The 18,752-nt window shown below is 36.3% G+C and overlaps 1 long non-coding RNA gene across 1 annotated transcript; it reads right to left on the reverse strand.

Annotated features, from left to right (window-relative positions):
* Positions 1–1,097: 1,097 nt before the first annotated feature.
* Positions 1,098–18,079, reverse strand: LOC141501338 (uncharacterized). The gene is made up of 3 exons (XR_012472209.1): positions 18,007–18,079; positions 13,815–13,909; positions 1,098–1,174 (listed from the first exon to the last, which is right to left on the reverse strand). It is a non-coding gene; the product is annotated as an uncharacterized LOC141501338 (long non-coding RNA).
* Positions 18,080–18,752: the final 673 nt, after the last annotated feature.

Raw genomic sequence — 18,752 nt, forward strand, 5'->3', positions numbered from 1 at the left:
AAGATAAAAAGGAAAGATGAATAAAAAGAAAACATTTAATGTTAATATCAAACACAAAAAGAAACATACAAGAAATTAATCAAGTTTTGCTCTAACTTTTGCTTTGGGTCCTAGAGTTCAAGTTTATGAAGCTTGTTCAGAAGATACTAATAACTTTTTTTCATATATATAGTGTATGTGCGCATCTATACCATATACATATTATCTAGCTGAGGAGTGATGTGGTTGCAGTATGGTGATAAGCGCCCCAGATCTGGAATCATAGATTGTTGTTCAGTTGTACAAGTTGAATCCAACTCTTCATGATGTTATTTGGGGTTTTCTTGGCAAAAATACTAGAATAGTTTGCTATTTCCTTCTCCAGTGCACTTTATAGATAAGGAAACTGAGATAAACAGGATTAAGTGACTTGCTCAGGATCGTACAGCTAATAAGTGTCTGAGGCCAAATTTGAACTCAGATCTTCCTGACTTCAGACCCAAGACTCCAACTAGTGCTGGAGTACTACTCCTAGAATCACAGGACCTAGATTCAAATCTCAGCTCTGACACTTATAAGACTCTAGGTGAGTCAAATAAGTAATCTATACTTCAGTTTCTCGTGTATAAAATAAAGCATGGTATATCTTCTTAAGCCTCCTTCTAGTTCTAAATTTATGACCTTATGAAAAACTGGGGAGGTGTAGTGATACTCAAAGATAACAGCTTTTAATAGCCATCGGTATGTCCATAAATAACCAGCAGGTGGCACCTTGACAACAAAGTCCTGATGGCTTCCTGAAACTTTCAAATGGCTTATTTAATATAAATACCTGCCTAACTGTGATTACAGAAGAAGCAAGAATATGTTCTTGGACCTTCATGTGTTTGATTATAAGTAGTAGCCTAAACCCAGAATACTTTTTCCAAATTAACAAAAACAGTTCATTGTATCTCTCAGTTTGAGAGACAGGAAGGGAAGAGGAATTCTGTGAAAATCTTCAAGCTCATCTTATCAATCCTAGCTCTACCCTCTCAACCACTCTGATGCTCATGTTCAGTGTAAGCATGATTTTCTCCCAGTAAACTTACCATCTGGTAGTAAACTTACCATCTGGCAGAACTTGAAGGAGATTCCAGATGGATAGATCTTTGAAAGAGCCATTAGATACAGAGAAGAGAATGCAGAGAACGACCTACATAGAGCAGAAAAACTTGATGAGTCTAGGGACAAGGCTTTATAGTCAGAAACTCACCACAGTAAATTTAGAAGAGCTGGCAGTTCTGCCACCAAACCAACAGGAAAAAAGAGGGAAAAAGAAATATAAAAAGCTCAAGGGAACCATTCCACAGGATGGACATTAAGGGAACTTACAGAAAAGGAGGTAGGACCTTGCTGAAGCTGAGCATCCATAGAATTTGAAGCAAAATTGAAAATTCTCTTAGTGGAAGAGTGTGCTATCATTTAAGGTTTCACTGGTAGGTTTTTTTTAAGATCACAGTCTATTTTCATTGTCTAGCACCTCACATTTGAGAAAAGTAAATTTAAAAAGTTAAAGATTAGCTCAACATTTTCACTCCATTGTAATATCAAAGTTGCTTGGCTCATAATGCTCCAGGGGCAGGCAAAATAGAGTAGGAAAGGGACTATTTTGTCTTCCCAGCTTCCCCAGGAATTAGCTTTTATGCCAAAACTCAGGCCTTTACCATGGAAGACTGGTTGACTATCACATCTCTCTCTTCATTCAGCTCTGTGATTGAGAATTTTGTAGTCTTTGAATGATGACAGTTCTGTGAACCCTAAAAATGATGTAATGAGTTCATGAAAACACAGTGCTAAATGTTTCCTGTTACCATCCCATTTTTAAACTCCTGGTGCAGATATAATATTCATCTGTCTCATTCTTTAATATAATAGGTATCTGTTTCATTCTTTCAGCAGAAACATACCAACTAGTAAAAAAAATCCCAACTTACCTTCCACTATTCAGATAGCCCTAGACATGAAATGGGTACCTTTAAATACTAATGATTATGAAGTGGCATCAGTCTTTGAAATGAATCTTATAAAGTTTCCAGTCTTTGAAAAGAATCTTATAAAGTTATCTCTGCATTGTGCTAAGCAGAGATAATCACTGCATTCATCAGAAGGTGCTTAGGAGACGAGCAGGCTTTGAAAATTTTGCTTTAAGATTTTGAATAGCAGGAAAATTGATACTCACTGACTTTAGGATTTATATCTATGCTACTATATACATATTCACATACATACATATATATTCATGCAAACACACACACACACACATACACACACACATATATATATGTACATGCATACACGCACACATATATGAAATAGGTAAGCTAGAAACTAAAACCCTGGACTTGGAATCATCTGAGTTCAGTTAGGATAATGGCCTTTTCTGCTGTGTGCAGTCATTCAACCATTCTCACTCTCGGTTTCTTCATCTAAGATGGAAATGATCACAGTACCTACTTCAGTGAGGATCCTTATGGATCCTCCTTGTGGAGTGGCCTTACCTACCTTCTTATGATGAAGAACAAAAGTACTTTGCCTAATATAATCAAAGTGCTTTGTAAAACAATATATGAATGTTAGCTACTATTATCCTAGTAACAATAAGGTTCAAATGACACTAAATTATCTTTTCAATTTGTGCAGGGTAAGATTAGGCAGTTTTTAGATAAAATGCCTCTTTGAAGATGGATACAATTATTTATACAGATGACAGTATGTATCTTAAAATCAAAACCAAATTACACATTACATTGAGCATGACTTTATTACAGCAGATATGATTAGACAGTATATTTGTTATGTTTCAAATGAATTTTATATTTTTATCCAAGTGGATTCTCAGTTTCCTCATCTATACAATTAGTGACTTCACTAGAGATGATAGTGAGAGGCCGCTTGGCATAAGTGATAGAGTATTGGATTTAGAGTTGGAAAGACCTGAGTTCGCATCTTCACTGACATTGTGTGACTCTTAAACTGTCTAAGCTTCACTTTCCTCATCTATAAAATAGAAATAAAAAATACATGTAGTATCCTCTCTCACAGATCTATTGTGAACATAATGTTATATAATGATGATGGTGATAATTACTATTATAATAAATAATAATAGCATTTGTATAGTACTTTGAGGCTTGCAAAGCATTTTATAAATCTGTTATCATTGAAATAATTCATGTAAAGTGATTTTACAAACTTTAAAACTATAAATGTATATTATTATTATTATTATCATCATATCATCATTACTTATAATAAAAATAAGACTTTACATAGTTGCAATTTCCCTTAAATGGAAGAAGAAAAGTTAGCACTGATCATTTAGTGCATGCATTTCAGTAGCATTTATTGTGTCCGTTACATCCAAGGTTCTTTATGATTATATAAAATGATCTAGCATCAAGTCCTAATTTGCACAATCATTAGAAACATAAGAAAAGACTTTCAGAACTGTCCTCTGCATATAACACTCCTTGATGTGCCAGCATATAATAGTGGACCTTTTTTCTAATAGAATTAGCTCTTGGTTTAGGATGATTTCCCTGGTGTCCACTAGATGGCTTTTTCCTGGTTCCTTTCATCTACTAGAATGAATCTGGATGCTTTACCCACAAATTTTTATCTGTCTAGGAAAAATACTACAGTATTTATATAAAATGTTCCAATAATTTGAAGATTTTCAATTATTTCCAGCTGGAAAATGTCTAGTCTTCTCATTTTTTTTTTGAAAAATATATGTATAAAATGGGAAATTAGAGCTAAACAATTCCATATTAAAACCAACACTTTTTGACCTATTAAGTAATTAATCTGAATGCTTACAAATCAGTTCCACCATATGTTTGGTGGAATGTTAGAGACAGCAGGCTAATTCTAAAGCAGAGAACTGCCATGTTAAGGGATGTCCCCAAGAAATCAGTTTCTATTCCTATAATTTTGTTTGCATTTGGACTGTGTTCATATATGGGTCTAGTTGGTTGACAGAGTCAGGGTCCAAAATGAAAAGTCAAACCCAACAAGATGAAATGTAATAAACACAAATGTAAAGCCCAGTACTTAGGGTCAAAAAAATCAACTGCAAGAATACATGATGGGGTAAATGTGGATAAACAATATGTTATTTGAACTGAAAGATTTCAGTATTTTTGAGAATTGCAAACAAGCACAAAACTAATCAGCATTATGAAATGGCTATCAAAATAGCCAAAGCTGTCTTAATCTACATTAACCAGAACATAATGATCCTAAAGGAGGGAGTAATAGTACCATTGTACTCTATCTTAGTCAGTCCACATGTTGGTCATACACATTGTGCTCAATTTTGAGGGCCACACTTGAGGAGGGATATTGAGAAATGGGTCATTTCCAAGAGTCCCCCCAAATTATCACATGTTGATCAGATGAAGCAGTTAAGGCTAGTTGATCTGGAAAGCCAAAGCCTTAGGGAGACATGACCACAATAAGTTTTAGGACTTAATAGCAGGAAGAATTTGTAGAATGGGTTGCCTCAGAGAAACTATTAAGCTCCTAGACACTCTCAAAGCAGGACAAATCATGATAATAAAGTTTTTGAATTCTGGTCACTCTTATACTTTTAACAAATCTTAAAGTCCCATAAGTTTTGCAATTATTATCATACTATTGTCTCATATTGAGTCTGTAATTTGCAAAACTTAGATGTATTTTTCAGATGAACTGCTTTCAAAGTATGTCTTCCGCAATCTGGTATGTTCTTGTTCAAAAAACTAAACTGCACAAATTTATATTTATCTATATCAAATTATGTCTTTTCAAATTGTTCTATCATTATGGCCTATTAGATCTTATTGGAAGATTATTCTGTTATCTGTGTTTGCTACCCCTTCTACATTGGTACCATCTGAAGATTTTATAAGCATGCCTTCCATGATTTTCATCCAAATGTAATGTTCAATCATCAAATCATATCTAGGGAACTCTTCTTGATGCCAACTCAAATGGGAAGTGAAGGGAAGGGAATGATGGTGAGCGGGTTCCTGGGAATACATTTTGATATGTAGTTATTCTGTGATTGATTCCTTTCTGTTTTTTTTCATGTTGAGAAGAAATTATGAATGCATACAAAGGGATCCAAGAGAACCTAGGACTCTCTTCTTCCCTGATGATGAATGAAAAAGAAAAATTTCTCTAAGCACCTGGATGGAGGCAAGAAGCAGCTGATTCAGCTGCCATACTCTCCCCACCTGGGCTGACATGTGACTGTGAACACATGGTGCCTCTGTTTCTTTTCCTCTTTGCATTTGTTCCTTCTTTTTCATAAATGAATATTTAGTTTGGGAAGTCTAGCCTGTGACTTTGTAAATTTTGAGAGGTTCAATGATGAGCTCAGAAAATACTGCATTAACTGCCAAAGTTGAGCTAGGTAAGGAGTCAGTACCCCTGAGTCAGTACCCTGTACCTCTTTGTGACCTAATCCAGAAAAGAATCTACTTGATAGCTGAGAGATCGTGTCCTACAGGCAAGGAGCTGACCTGGCTACTGAGTTTGCCACATTGGGAAGTAATGAACATTACATGTTTATATCTAAACTCATCAGCTTTCCCACAAATTACACCCTTTTAATAAATTTCTCTATTTCTGTAGAAAGTCCTACTATCCTTGTTGTGTCTTAGATTGTAAACTGGGCATTATTCTATTCTCCTTACTCTACTCTACCACATACATAATAATCAGTTGCCCAACTTTCATGATCCCTCTCATATCTGGCACTTTTTCTCCATTCCTATATCTACCATCTTTGTTCAAGCCCTCATTACTTCTTGCCTTAATTATTACAAAAGTTTCCTAATTGGTCTTCCTCCTTCAAGTGAATCACCAGTCCAGTTCATCACACATTTTTTCTCCAGCACTTAGCACAGTGGAAAATTAATAATAATAAATTAAGCAGTCTTGTTGACTGACTGCTTAACAATGTGATTTTTCTTAAGCATGGATCTGACCATGTGACTCCCCTACTTAAATAATTCTCATCATTTTTAGGATAAAATAGATACTTATCTGTTTAGCTTTTAAAGTCCTACTTTAAATAGGATCTCAAATTACTTTTCTAACTTCAATTGACATTAATCCCCTTTCTGCACATTTAAATTCACCCAAATTAGCCTTCCCTGTATACTTCACATTTAACACTCTTCTGGGCTACATCACTCTACAAAAACCCCTCAAGGTGCAAATATAATTCAATACCTATTCATGAATACAATGCAACCCATATCACGAATGAGCACAACATGCAGTGCCCCATCCCCTTGAATGGGCCCTGGGGGTCACTGTAGCCTGTGTCTTGGAAAACTATTCTCTACTTCCCATCTTTTTGTCCCTTCACTGGGTGTTCCCCATATCTGGAATGAATGCTTGCTTTACTTCAATCTCATGGACTTCCTTTTTTTTCTTTAAGATATAACTTGGAAAACATCTTCTGCATGAAATTTTTCCTTATCCCTTAACGGTAAACGTCTTTCCTCCCAAGATACTGCATATTTTGCATTAATTTTAATTTATTGCTTTTGTGTGTATGTGATGTATATATTTATATGTGCTTGTTTATAATGTAAGTGTCCCAGAGAGTAGAGGTTATTTGATTATTTGTACTTGTAATAAATTTCCTCCTGGGGTAAATGCTTAGGAGCAAACACTTTAAGTCTAAGCCCATTATACTCAGGAACTAAAAGAAGAGTGTGACTAGATTTGGTGGGAGATATATTTTCAGGATTTTGGTCTTTGCTATTTCTTTTTTGGTAAAGATACCTTTTTAAAAGTTAATTTATTTTTTAAGCCTGAATTTAAACACAGAGAAAGAACATTTCTTCATGCTAGAGGTTGCTACATGAAAAAATGAATCTCCCATTTCATTTTGCTCATTATTTCAAGTATATAAATTCTATACATTATTTTCAAAACTTTTTTTTTAGGTTTTTGCAAGGCAAATGGGGCTAAGTGGCTTGCCCAAGGCCACACAGCTAGATAATTATTAAGTGTCTGAGACTGGATTTGAACCCAGGTACTCCTGATTCCAGGGCTTGTGCTTTATCCACTGCGCCACCTAGCCGCCCGCAAAACTGGTTCTCTTCTTTTCTTTAAAAATGTTAGGATTGATGAAGGGGAAATTGGGTGGTACTATCCCAAAGAACTTAATGATAAGACCTCATTCTTTTTTGTTTGTTTGTTTTGCAAGGCAATGGGATTAAAGTGACTTACCCAAGGTCACACAACTAGGTAATTATTGTCTGAGGCCAAATTTGTATTTTGGGGTTTTTTTTGGGGGGGGGGGGCGTTGCAAGGCAATGGGGTTAAGTAATTTGCCCAAGATCATACAACTAGGTAATTATGAAGTGTCTGGGGTTGGATTTGAACTCAGGTCCTCCTGATTCCAAGGGCCAGTGCTCTATCCACTATGCTACCTACCTTCCCCCACATAAGGGCTCATTCTTAAGTGAAGAACTCATAACTGATCCTGGAGGTATGAAAGCTCAGATTTTTTTATTCACAGGCCTGCAAAACACAAGCAGTTGACAGATTAAACTTCATCTGGAGAGACAAGTTACTTGAGGACAAACTATATAACCAGGGTTAAGGAAAGAATGCTTAAGGGAAAAAGAAAGGAAAGCAGTCATTTAAAAATGGCTGGGCTTTGACTCTAGTGAGTCTGGCCTGAAAGGGAATATGGGTTAATTTTATATCTTGCCAATTCCTGTGCAGAGAAGAGTCAGCAAAAAGGGAGTTAAAGGGTGACTTCTATGCTCTATGTGAATGGGATCAGGTACCCACTTTGAAAAACTAAGAGGCAGAAAGCTGGAGGGGGGGTAGAGAGAGAGGCTGAATTTGCTCTTATCTTGTTGAATTTCATTTAACAATGGAGATACATTGAACAATTGGAAGAATTTACATCTGAGAGGGGTTTTAGTGGAGCAATCTGGTTCAGAAGAAGCCCTCAGAAAATATCAAATAGGTACAAATATTATTTCTTAATATTAAAAATCTAGGCAGATACTTCTCTTTCAACACCAAGATCTTTTAAAAATATTTCTATTGCTATACCTTTTTACTCTTGACCTCCTCCCCTCCACCCACCACACAATTTAAAATCAAGTGAAAAGAGTCTTCATAGCTAAATAGCATGTAAAATAAAACAAGTTCACATGGGGACAATATCCCAAAATATTTATCTCTGCAATTTGTACATCATCAGATTGTGGATGAAATGCTTCATGATAAGCCCACTGGAGACATACTTAGTAAATGCTTTGATTGGACTTCTCAAGACTTCCAATGTTAGTTTTCTTCACAAAGTTGTTGTCCTTGTACAAAATGTTCTGCTATTTTCTGCTTACTTCACTTTTCATCAATTTGTACTCTCCCAGGATTCTCTGAAATCATCTTTTTCATATTTCTTATGTGGTGATCATATTCCCTAGTGTTGCTAAACTACAATTTGTTCATCTATTCCCCAGTTGCCTAAGAATCAATATAAGGTATACTTTAGGTTCTAGTTCTTTACTCCTTCTCCCCAACTTGAAATTCCCCATGAAGGATCATGAAGTTAATCTTGCTTTGACCATTCTCTCTCATTTATAATTAATCTTCCTCCCATCCCTATTTGTTTACCTGTTGATTTTGAAGTATTTCTATACCAAACTATTTTGTATGCATTCAGCCCTACTTTGTCTACTTAAGAATGAGGTCCATCTGATTTCCATTGCCCCCACTCTTTCCATGTTTATACACTCTTCTTCTCAGTTAGCCCAATGAGAAGAAATAAGTTCTACTCCCTTCTTCCTCCTTTCTGTATCAGTGTATTCCTTATGCTTTAATTTCTCCCTTCTGTCTTAAAACAATCAAAACCAATCCACACAATAACTGCCTCAGTTTTTCTTAACTATTTTTATACCTTTTGAAGACATTAAGGTCTTAAAGGGACACTTGTTTTTCAATTAGAATATTAGCATTATATTATCACACAGTTCCTCTGAATTGCTCAAATAAATTTACCTTTCTAGATATCTCTGACCTCTAGTCTTTGTAGCTTTTGATTTTGTTCTAATATTTCTTATTGTCTCGGGGAGTCAATGACTTCTATTTGATCTTTTCTACTTTTCAGAGTTTCCATTTCTTAGATAAGATTTACCATTTTTCTCTTCTAGCCTACTTATACTCCTTCTAGTCATTTTTGACTACTTCATTTTTTAATTTCTTGCTTCATTTTTCCTAGATATTCATGTAGTTATTGTAGAAAATCCATTTTTCCTTTTTAAATCTGTTTACATTATTTCAGAGTTTCTCCTTCTTTTGGGAGATCTTTAGGTTTGTACTTGGTCATAGTTTGGGTTTTGATGGCTCAGAGTAATAGTAAATAGCAATTGCTTTTGTTCTGGCCAGAAACCCTGAGAGCCTTCCCTTCCCAGATTGATTTTTTTTTGAGTAGGCAAAATAGGCCATCTTTTGCATCATTTCTTACCTAACTTAAATCACTGAATGGACATTTCATCAGACAAACTGAGACCTAGGAACTGCCTCTAGGGCCATCTTTAGTCATCCTGACCTATGTGTTGACACTGAACTCAGATGTATCTGGAGTAGAGAGTAAGATTGATGACTTTGCACAGTCCTGCCTCATTCACATCCAATTCAATTGCAAGTCTTCCTGATGACATTGGTCTTCTTTGAGAATGAAAGACAAACAACAAGATTTGCAATAATTTTTATACAGGTCAGTGTTCCTTTGATCTACTCATTACTACATTTTTAGTTATTGAATTGGGGTCTTATATCAGGATTATTTTTTGAGTGAGGTGGTAGGTCCTGAGTTTTCTCACCCTAGGTCTGCTGAGTTCTTAGGAACCTCCAACCCTCACCTGTCATAGGTCTCCCCATCCTATCTTTGAAGTGTAGAGATCTGGATCTACCCTCCCTGATGTCTCAAGAGTTAATGATAGGATCTCTTGGACTTGGGCTGTTCCATTCTGAGTTACAGTATCAGTCTGATTACTGGTTAATGCTTGCTAACTCTCCTTGGGCCTTCTAAGGGCCCCACAGAGGGGCTGTCTCAACACCATGGGACTTGCTCATGGGAGTTTTCCTTTTTTGTTGCTTCTAGAGAAAGGAATTTTCAGTTTCAAGCCTGAAAGATAGGTCCTATCTCTGGTTGGGGTGGTACTGCCTTTGGAGGGTTTCCCTTTACAATTATCCTCACGTTTCTGGTTGACTTTTAATGTAGTTTGGGGATGGAAGAAGTAATTTACTATAGTTTTTTCATTATTTCTACATCATTCTTTAGTCAGGTACAAACTAGAGTTTTGCTACAATAAGTGTGTAGAAGCCATTTGGTTTACTTCTTGTTCAGGCAACCATCTTAATGCAAAGTCATGTTAATTTGGGGGCAGCTAGGTGGTGCAGTGGATAGATCACTGGCCCTGGAGTCAGGAGTCCCTGAGTTCAAATCCGACCTCAGACACTTAATAACTACCTAGCTGTGTGGCCTTGGGCAAGCCACTTAACCCCATTTGCCTGGCAAAAACCTAAAAAAAAGTTATGTTAATTTGTAGATTATTGTTTGTTATTTTTGAGACTGACTCTATGTCTACCAGTCAGAAGAGCAATTGTGTCTCATGGCCCTGATCCCATCATTGATTGCCACATCAACTTTTTACCTCATCTATTTTTTTGACATGGGCTAGTTTGCTTAACTCTAGGCAGGATCCTTGTCACTCTTCAGTCCCTGGAGGTTTACGATATTGGTACTAAATATTATGCACAGACAACTGATTGTTTCTCTCTATCTATTCATCTATACATAATACATATATGTGAATGTCAATATATGTGTGTATATATGTACACATATGTACATATAATATATATATATATATATATATATAAATTATAGATTAGAATGTCTTAGTTTAAGTGATCCAATGGTCTCAGTATACCCTGAAATAGGAATTATAGGTATGCACCACAAATTCCAGCAAAGCTAATTGATCTTAATTGCTCTTCAATAATATAAAGAATATATCAATGGATTAAATGACATGAAGAAGATAATAGCTGGCACTGTCAAATGTTATTAGGAGAGTAATCAATAATGATTGATATCAGGGAGAAAACACCAGATGGAACTTAAGTTAATATCATTAGGAGAACCCTTCTGCATTCCAGGGGTACCACTAGAATCCAGGGAAAGATGTAGCAGGCAAGCTCTAAGAACTCAACCTGCTATGGAATTAGAGTTGGCAAAATGATCTCACAGCATTACTGCACATCAGAAGATATGCCAAAATTTTAAAAATTGTGTACTAAATAGAACCAAAAACAGAAACCGTGTTACTTTGATAAAGACCTCCTACATGGTGACCTAAACCCATTAATCATCCCCTTAGTTACGGTCAATTAGATAATTCTAAATCCACCTAACTGCCTTGTCATGAAGCCACATCTCCTCATCTTGCCCACAAGGCTATAATGTGACACTTTGCCTAATAATTTGCTTAAATTCAGGTATGCCAAGTCTCTGAATTCCCTCAATATCCAGTACCTATCATTTCAAAAAAGTAAAAGAAATGAATAAGTCTTGCAAGATTTGATTTTAGTGAATCCATGTTCATATGCCTTTTCCAAGTATTCACAAACAACTCTTTTAATAATTCATTCAAGAATCTTGCCAAAAATCAAATTCAAGCCTCTTGTTTGAAAAATTGACCTTCTTTCCCTTTTTGAAAAAAAAAAAAGAATATTTGCCAGTCTTCAATTCTGCACACTTACCCCCAAAAATTATGATTTTTCAAAGACTACAAACTATAACAAAAACCCACATTCACACACTTCAATAATCCTAGAATTCTTTAAAAAATTCTGGAATGTGAGTGATATTGTAAAGGTAGAAATTACAAGATTTGGCAAACAGAATGGATATGTAATATATGTAAGAAAGGAATCATGGATGATACCAAGGTTGAGAACTTGGTTGAATATAGGAAAGTTGGGAGGAAGAGAAAGTTTGGGAGAAAGATAGAGGTGGGGGGCATGTTGAATTAAAATGCCTATTAGCCAAGAGTATAGAAAAGAGAAGATATTTAAGAGATGCTGTAGAGATTGAAATAAGATTTGGCAACTGATTAGGTATGTGAAATCAGTGAAAAAAAGGAGTGAAATGAGACCCCAGATTTCAAAATTAGGTGATAAGAAGGATGCTGCTGCCGTCAAAAGAAATAGGGAAGTTGAAAAGAATTACGGATTTTCAAGGAAAGAAAAATGTAATGAGATCTGGTCACACAACCTGTTCATGCTTACTTCTGTTTGATTCTCTTACTTACTCTTAGCAAAATGTTCACTGTTCTTTGCCCCAGGGAGCAGAACCTATCCTGCTAAGGGGGTCTGCAGAAACTCTGAAGTAATCTGGAGAACAGGCTCCAGTAAGGATGGAGGGGGAGGAATTTTCCCTTTGTAGATGATGGTGTGGGTGTTGGTCAAATTTAGTTTATAACTGTCCTATGGGGCCAATACCAAGCAGAGAAGGGAGGAGTTTGGTAGCTTGCAAAGATATGGAATTAGGGAGAAAGTATTATTTAATATGTTAAAACAGTGATGTGCTTCTGTTGGAGACAAGCCCCACAGGGATGATGGATGCAGCCTATCATACTCTTCTGTGAATCATGTTATGAGGCTTCAGCCTCAACTTTGGAGACCACAGAAATAGATGACTTCTCAGGTTTCACCCAGATTTATGATTCTGTGATTCTAGGAAATCAAGAGGATAGCTGGGGAACCCCAAACAGGGAAAAGTAGTTCTTCAGAGTTACACCATTTCTGTATTATAGGGGGAAATGAGCAATATAAATATAATAAATAATAATTAATAATATAAATTGAAAGCATTTTTAATTAAAAATCTTTTATACTTATTAACTCCTAAATGAGAACTGAAAGCAAAATTAATTTTAGATTTAATTTTGTCAAACTAATGCATATTTCAAATACATTCTGTAGGTATTTAGGAATTTCTGAATCAAGGAACTATATCAAAGGATTAGAGATTAAGGGCTCATTTTACAGATGAGGAAAAAGAGGCTCTGGGACATTAAATGACTTGTCCATGATCACACAGGTAATTAAGAGTCCTCTTAGTCCAGAGTCATTGTTCTATTCATGATACCCTAGTACATCAGAATTACTAATCATCCAACTTTGAGGTCTTTATGCTTGTATAAATTCAAATTTGGGGGTAGCTAGATGGCACAGTACATAGAGCCCTGGGCCTGGAGTTGGAAAGACTCATTTAACTGATTTCATATCTGGCCTCAAATTGCTATTAGACCCTGGGCAAGTCATTTAGCCCTGTTGCCTCAGTTTCTTCATCTATAAAATAGCCTAGAAAAGAAAATGGGAAACCACTTCAGTATCTTTGCCAAGAAAACCCTAAATGAGATCACAAAGAATCAGAGACAACAAAACAACAAATTAGTACAATGTAGTATAAATTTTGTACTTAAACCAAGCAAAAAGATAATTTTTTTTAATCTTAGAATTTCATGGCCTTATTACTAGATGTTTAGTAATAAGAATAGTTTTAGTAAGTAGTGAAATTGTCAACGAAGCACAAAGTCACACATGCAAAACTATTTTCTTGCCTGACTAGGCTTGCTGCATGTGATCATTTGTTTTAGGAAAATCATAGCAAATGGGACCCTGAAGGGAATTGCAATTTTGATCTTATTCAATTTTCCTTGTGTACCCTCTTTGGGAAGCAGTTTCTGGCCTCTTACCACACAACAGCTGTCTGAGACCAGGAAGCAGGAAGGAGCACCTTCCATGGTGCCGGCCAGCCGAATTTCTGGCTGCAATCATGCAGAACATATAGCTAGAATAAAGCAAAGATTGTATTCTTTAGTGTTTTCTTTAGTTTCCTTTAATGTTTCATCACTGCTCCTCTGGCCTCTGCCAAGTATTCTAACTTAAAAGTTGTACTAGGCCAGATAAGAAAAGCACACCTGATCTTGGTCCAGGCAAGCTCCTTCTTTCCAATTCTGACTCACAAAGGGCTACAACCCAATATGAGATCAGGGCCTTTTGGCCTTTGGTGTGGAGACACATTTCTTCTGAAGCAACCAGCTGGAGTTACATAATTCACACTTTAAACTTTCATCAAACTGAGAACCAAGCAAGGAAGTGGAACCGTCAAGTGGGCCTCTGATAAAAGAAGCATATTTGAGCTGTTACTTCAGATGATTCATTTTCTAGTGGCTGCTTAACTACCCTGTTACTCCTTTTTCATTTCACACTCATTCAAAGCAAAAAGTCTTTATAAAGCAGCCTTTAATTCAGCTCTATTCACTTGTTTGAATGTTGACATTTTATTATTAAAATACAATTTTTCTTATTTTCATGGATACCTTTTTGCTTTACATCACATTTATTTCCAAAAGGCTTCTACCTGCAGCCACCTTTTGAAGGAAAGATTTAAAGAGAAAGAAAAATTAAGCATTCCTCAGAAATAATCAACACATCAAATGGGTCTGACAAGCATTTGTACTATACAGTGTCCACTTCTCTTAAAGAGTTTCTCAGTTGTTTTTTCCCAGCCAACTTGATCATTATAATTATATAACATTTAGTAAATATTTTTTTTCTTTTTCTTTACAATAGGATTATAGAGTAAGAGGTGGAATATTCCTTAAAGTGCATATAATCTAACCCCTTCATTTTAAGTTCCATGATTGCTCAAGGTCAATCAATCAATCAGAAAGTATTAAGGGCCTATTATGTTCTATACACTTGTGCTAAAAGCTGAGGGCCCCCCAAAAAGACAAAAAGAAGCCCCTGCCCTCAAAGAGCTTATAATCTTATGGGGGAGGCAACATGTAAATAAATATATATTAAGCAAACGCTATCCAGGAAAAATAGAAAAAAAATGATATCTTATTGTCTGATTCTGCTATCTCTTATACTTTCTGTTTCTTCCTTAAGGATATGATTTCTCTCTCATCACACTCATTTTGGATCAGTGTATACCATAGAAACAATGTAAAAAATGACAAATTGCCTTCTATGGGGGGTGGGGTGGGGGAGGGAAGTAAGATTGGGGGAAAAGTTGTAAAACTTAAAATAAATAAAATCTTTAAAAAAATTATTTGAGAATGTATTTTAAATGTAAATCATATTCACTATTTTGGAGTTTTCCTTAAGGTCTGCCATTCACGCTTAAACCAACCAACAAACTTCAAAACCCCAACTAAGAAATAGCCATGAATATTCTAGTAACATGGAACAAAGACATGAATAAAGATTGCATCACAATCATTATACTGAATTTTCATCCTGGTTAATATTTAATCTCTACTAATCATTGATAACCCAAAGGAAAAGTTGGCTTCTATACAGGATGACCAGAGAAATGTCTCTGTTTTCTTTTTTCCATTAAGTCCCTGGAAATTCTTGACTTTTTATTTCTCCATATGAATTTACTTGCAACTTTTTCTAACTCCTTAAAGTATTTTTCTTTTGGAATTTTGATTGGTAGGGCACTAAACAGGTAGTTTAGTTTTGTTAGAATTGTCATTTTTATTATATTAGCTCTACCTATCCATGAGCAGTTGATTTTTGTACAGTTAGTTAAATCTGATTTAATTTGTTTGAGAAGTGTTTTATAATTGTTTTCAAAAAGTTTCTGAGTCTGCCTTGGCAAGTAGACTCCCAGGTATTTTATACTGTCTGAGGTTACTTTGAATGGGATTTCTCTTTCTAGCTCTTCCTGCTGTATCTTGGTAGTCATATATAGAAAAGTCAAGGATTTATGAGGGTTTATTTTATATCCTTCAACTTTGCTAAAATTGTTAATTGTTTCCAGTAGTTTTTTGGATGATTTCTTGGGATTCTCTAGGTATACCATCATGTCATCTGCAAAGAGTGAGAGTTTTGTTTCTTTCTTCCCAATTCTAATCATTTTTTTGAGAAATATATGAACCTAAACATTCATAGTATACAAGTATATAGTATGCCACCATCACATCCATTTATATGTATATATATATAAAATCTCTCCCTATATTTGTATAAATATGCACACACATACAGCATTTTATATATATATATATATATATATATATGTATATGTATTTATAGAAAGTATACATTATACACCTATATGGAGAGAGTCTATATATACCAATATTTATATATGTTTACATCTATATGGAGAAAATACACATAAAATTATATCCATACAAATGTAGAAAGAGTTATCCATTAACTATATAGTGTAGCGTCAAATTCTATATTACATAGATCCGACCTTATTTCAAATTCTATGCTCAAGGCACAGAGACATAAAACAGCCTCAAATGCTATTTTTTTTCAGCCTGAAACCTCTTCTTTCTTCTTTCCCAGTTCTCTGATCTTATTCTTTCTTTTGGGTTCAGCTCATGATTGCCTTTCTCCATGAAAATTTCCTTGATTCCGATGATGTCCTCTTACATACTCTAAGAGGTCTTGATTGTGGTGTAGCAGATAGAGTGCTGCATTTGGAAGACTCATCTTCCTGAGTTCAAATCCAACCTCAGATACTAACTAGCTGTGCGACCCTAGGTTAGTCACTAAACCCTCTTTGCTTCAATTTTCTCATCTGTAAAATGAACCATAGAAGGAAATAGTAAACCACTCTCCAGTATCAACTGAAAATAACCTTAGTCTACAACTCTTCCTCTGTTACCTGAAAGTCAACTTTCAAAAACACAGTAAACTCCTTGAAGGCACAGATTTTTTCTGATCATCTCTTGCCTTCCTGGCATGGTGCTCAGCCCAAATCCAGTTGTGGCTATCTATTAAATTAGGACAATTTGGAGACGTAAGTTTTATGAGAGAGAAACATCTCTTACTTAGAACCCCTGCAATCAACAGTAACTGGCATGCTCTGTAGGGTACCCAGCTATGATATGACAAGTGTCTGAGATAGACTAATTGCAGGGACAGAAAATCGGGATCACTGTAACAAGATTTTTGACCTATGACTATGTTTCGATGCTAACTTATGCTGAAAGATTCATCTGGCCTGGCTTAGCTGGGGAATGATTTATGGAATTTGACAGATAGGGAGTCTTGTTTCTGTAACTGTGAACAACAGAACGAGTACCTTGAAAATGTGTTTGGGCACATATGTGCGTGTTTGCACATGCAGATCTGTGATTATATTGAGGGAGGGGGCTGGTGCGTGGCTGGCTCAGGAAGAGAGCAAAGAATGCAGAGTAGCTTCCTCTTTGGTATGGCACAAGACATGTGGGAGAAGGGGCAAAGAATGCCCCTGTTCCTGCACTTGGACCTATCTTAAGGAGCTTGCCTTGGCATCTGGAAACCAATCAAAGCATATGCCAAGCGTTGCCATGTTGCCAGCTTGGAGCAGGTCCTGATGGGCCTTATTTAAAGGACATCAAATAACAGCAATAATAAAATTGGAACGGGGTAACTCCAAGCACATAATGAAGGGAAGAATTACAACACTACCCAGCCCATGAAACATTTCTGCAAAAGCCATTGTGTCTGGATATAATCTGGATGGAACACGCAGTCTCCCTCGGAGAATGAGTGAACGGGAATCCCTCGGGTTGTTTGAATAGAAAAGGAGAGGGGAAGAGAGTTGTTTTATTTGCACAAAAGAAATATGGGTGCAATTAGATTCACTTTTCTCATGTTGGTATTATTATTACTGACTGTCAGCCGTCTGGCAAACACACCTTGACCCAGCTGGCCTTGAAGCCTGCAGCCTCATGGTACCCGGGTATTACTTTCGCCCAGCCCTCTGTCTGCAAGGTCCTGTCCTGCAGGCTCACAGTCTCTAGTGGCTGCTGCTGACAATGTATCCCTCCTCTGCTGAGATTACACTGAATGACCTACTTTGAAAATAGTGTGAACTAGGGTTCACAAATTATCTTGGAAGAGTGCCATGGAGTTGATGTGCAAACATACCGAGTCCAGAAGGCTTCTGTCAGAACAGAAAAGGCTTTCTTAGTGTCCTTCCAGATGCAGTCTCTTATGTTATTTTTTTTCTCCCCCTGCAGGGGCCTGAGCTTTGACAATTCATCTTTATGCTCTTGAGTGCAGTCTATTGATTTGCTGGGCTGGGCTGCTAAGTCAGAGAAGCTACGGCCAATCAGAGGAGGCTGAAGCCAGGGCCAATCAAACGAGGCCAAAAAAGCTGAAATAGTAATAAAGTGAAGGGGGGGAGGGAGGATTCAGGCTGAACTATCAGATGCCAGACTGGGGGTACTACAGGTCAGAGTCAGTGCTAAGCACCTGATGATGACATTGTGCTATTCTGCGGATTGTGGGTTTCCTGGAGTCGTTCTACTTTATAATCTAATGCAGAAACTGGAATTGACAGTGTTTTTGTCTTCTACATAAGATTCGTTTTCCTTTGGGGGCTCTTGTTGCTTTTAAGGATTAAGGTGATCAGGGAAGAGATCAGGAGGAAAAGGGAGGTGGAAGGGAGAGAGATTTCATCAACCAGTTTTAATGATGGTTCCCCTCCCCCCATCTGTCCCATTTTTTTTTCAAAGTAGCCTGTTAAAGGGGAAAAAAACTGGCTTTGCATGCAGGAAAAATTATCTGGGGTTGTAAATCAGCTTAAAAAATGACGCATTTCTTTTCCAAGGCTGCCTCCATAAATTCTTCATAGGTAAAACCTTTGTTTACTATCTGATAAGATACTTAGG

The sequence above is a fragment of the Macrotis lagotis genome, chromosome X, assembly GCF_037893015.1.
Source record: "Macrotis lagotis isolate mMagLag1 chromosome X, bilby.v1.9.chrom.fasta, whole genome shotgun sequence".
Taxonomy (NCBI): Eukaryota; Metazoa; Chordata; class Mammalia; order Peramelemorphia; family Peramelidae; genus Macrotis; species Macrotis lagotis.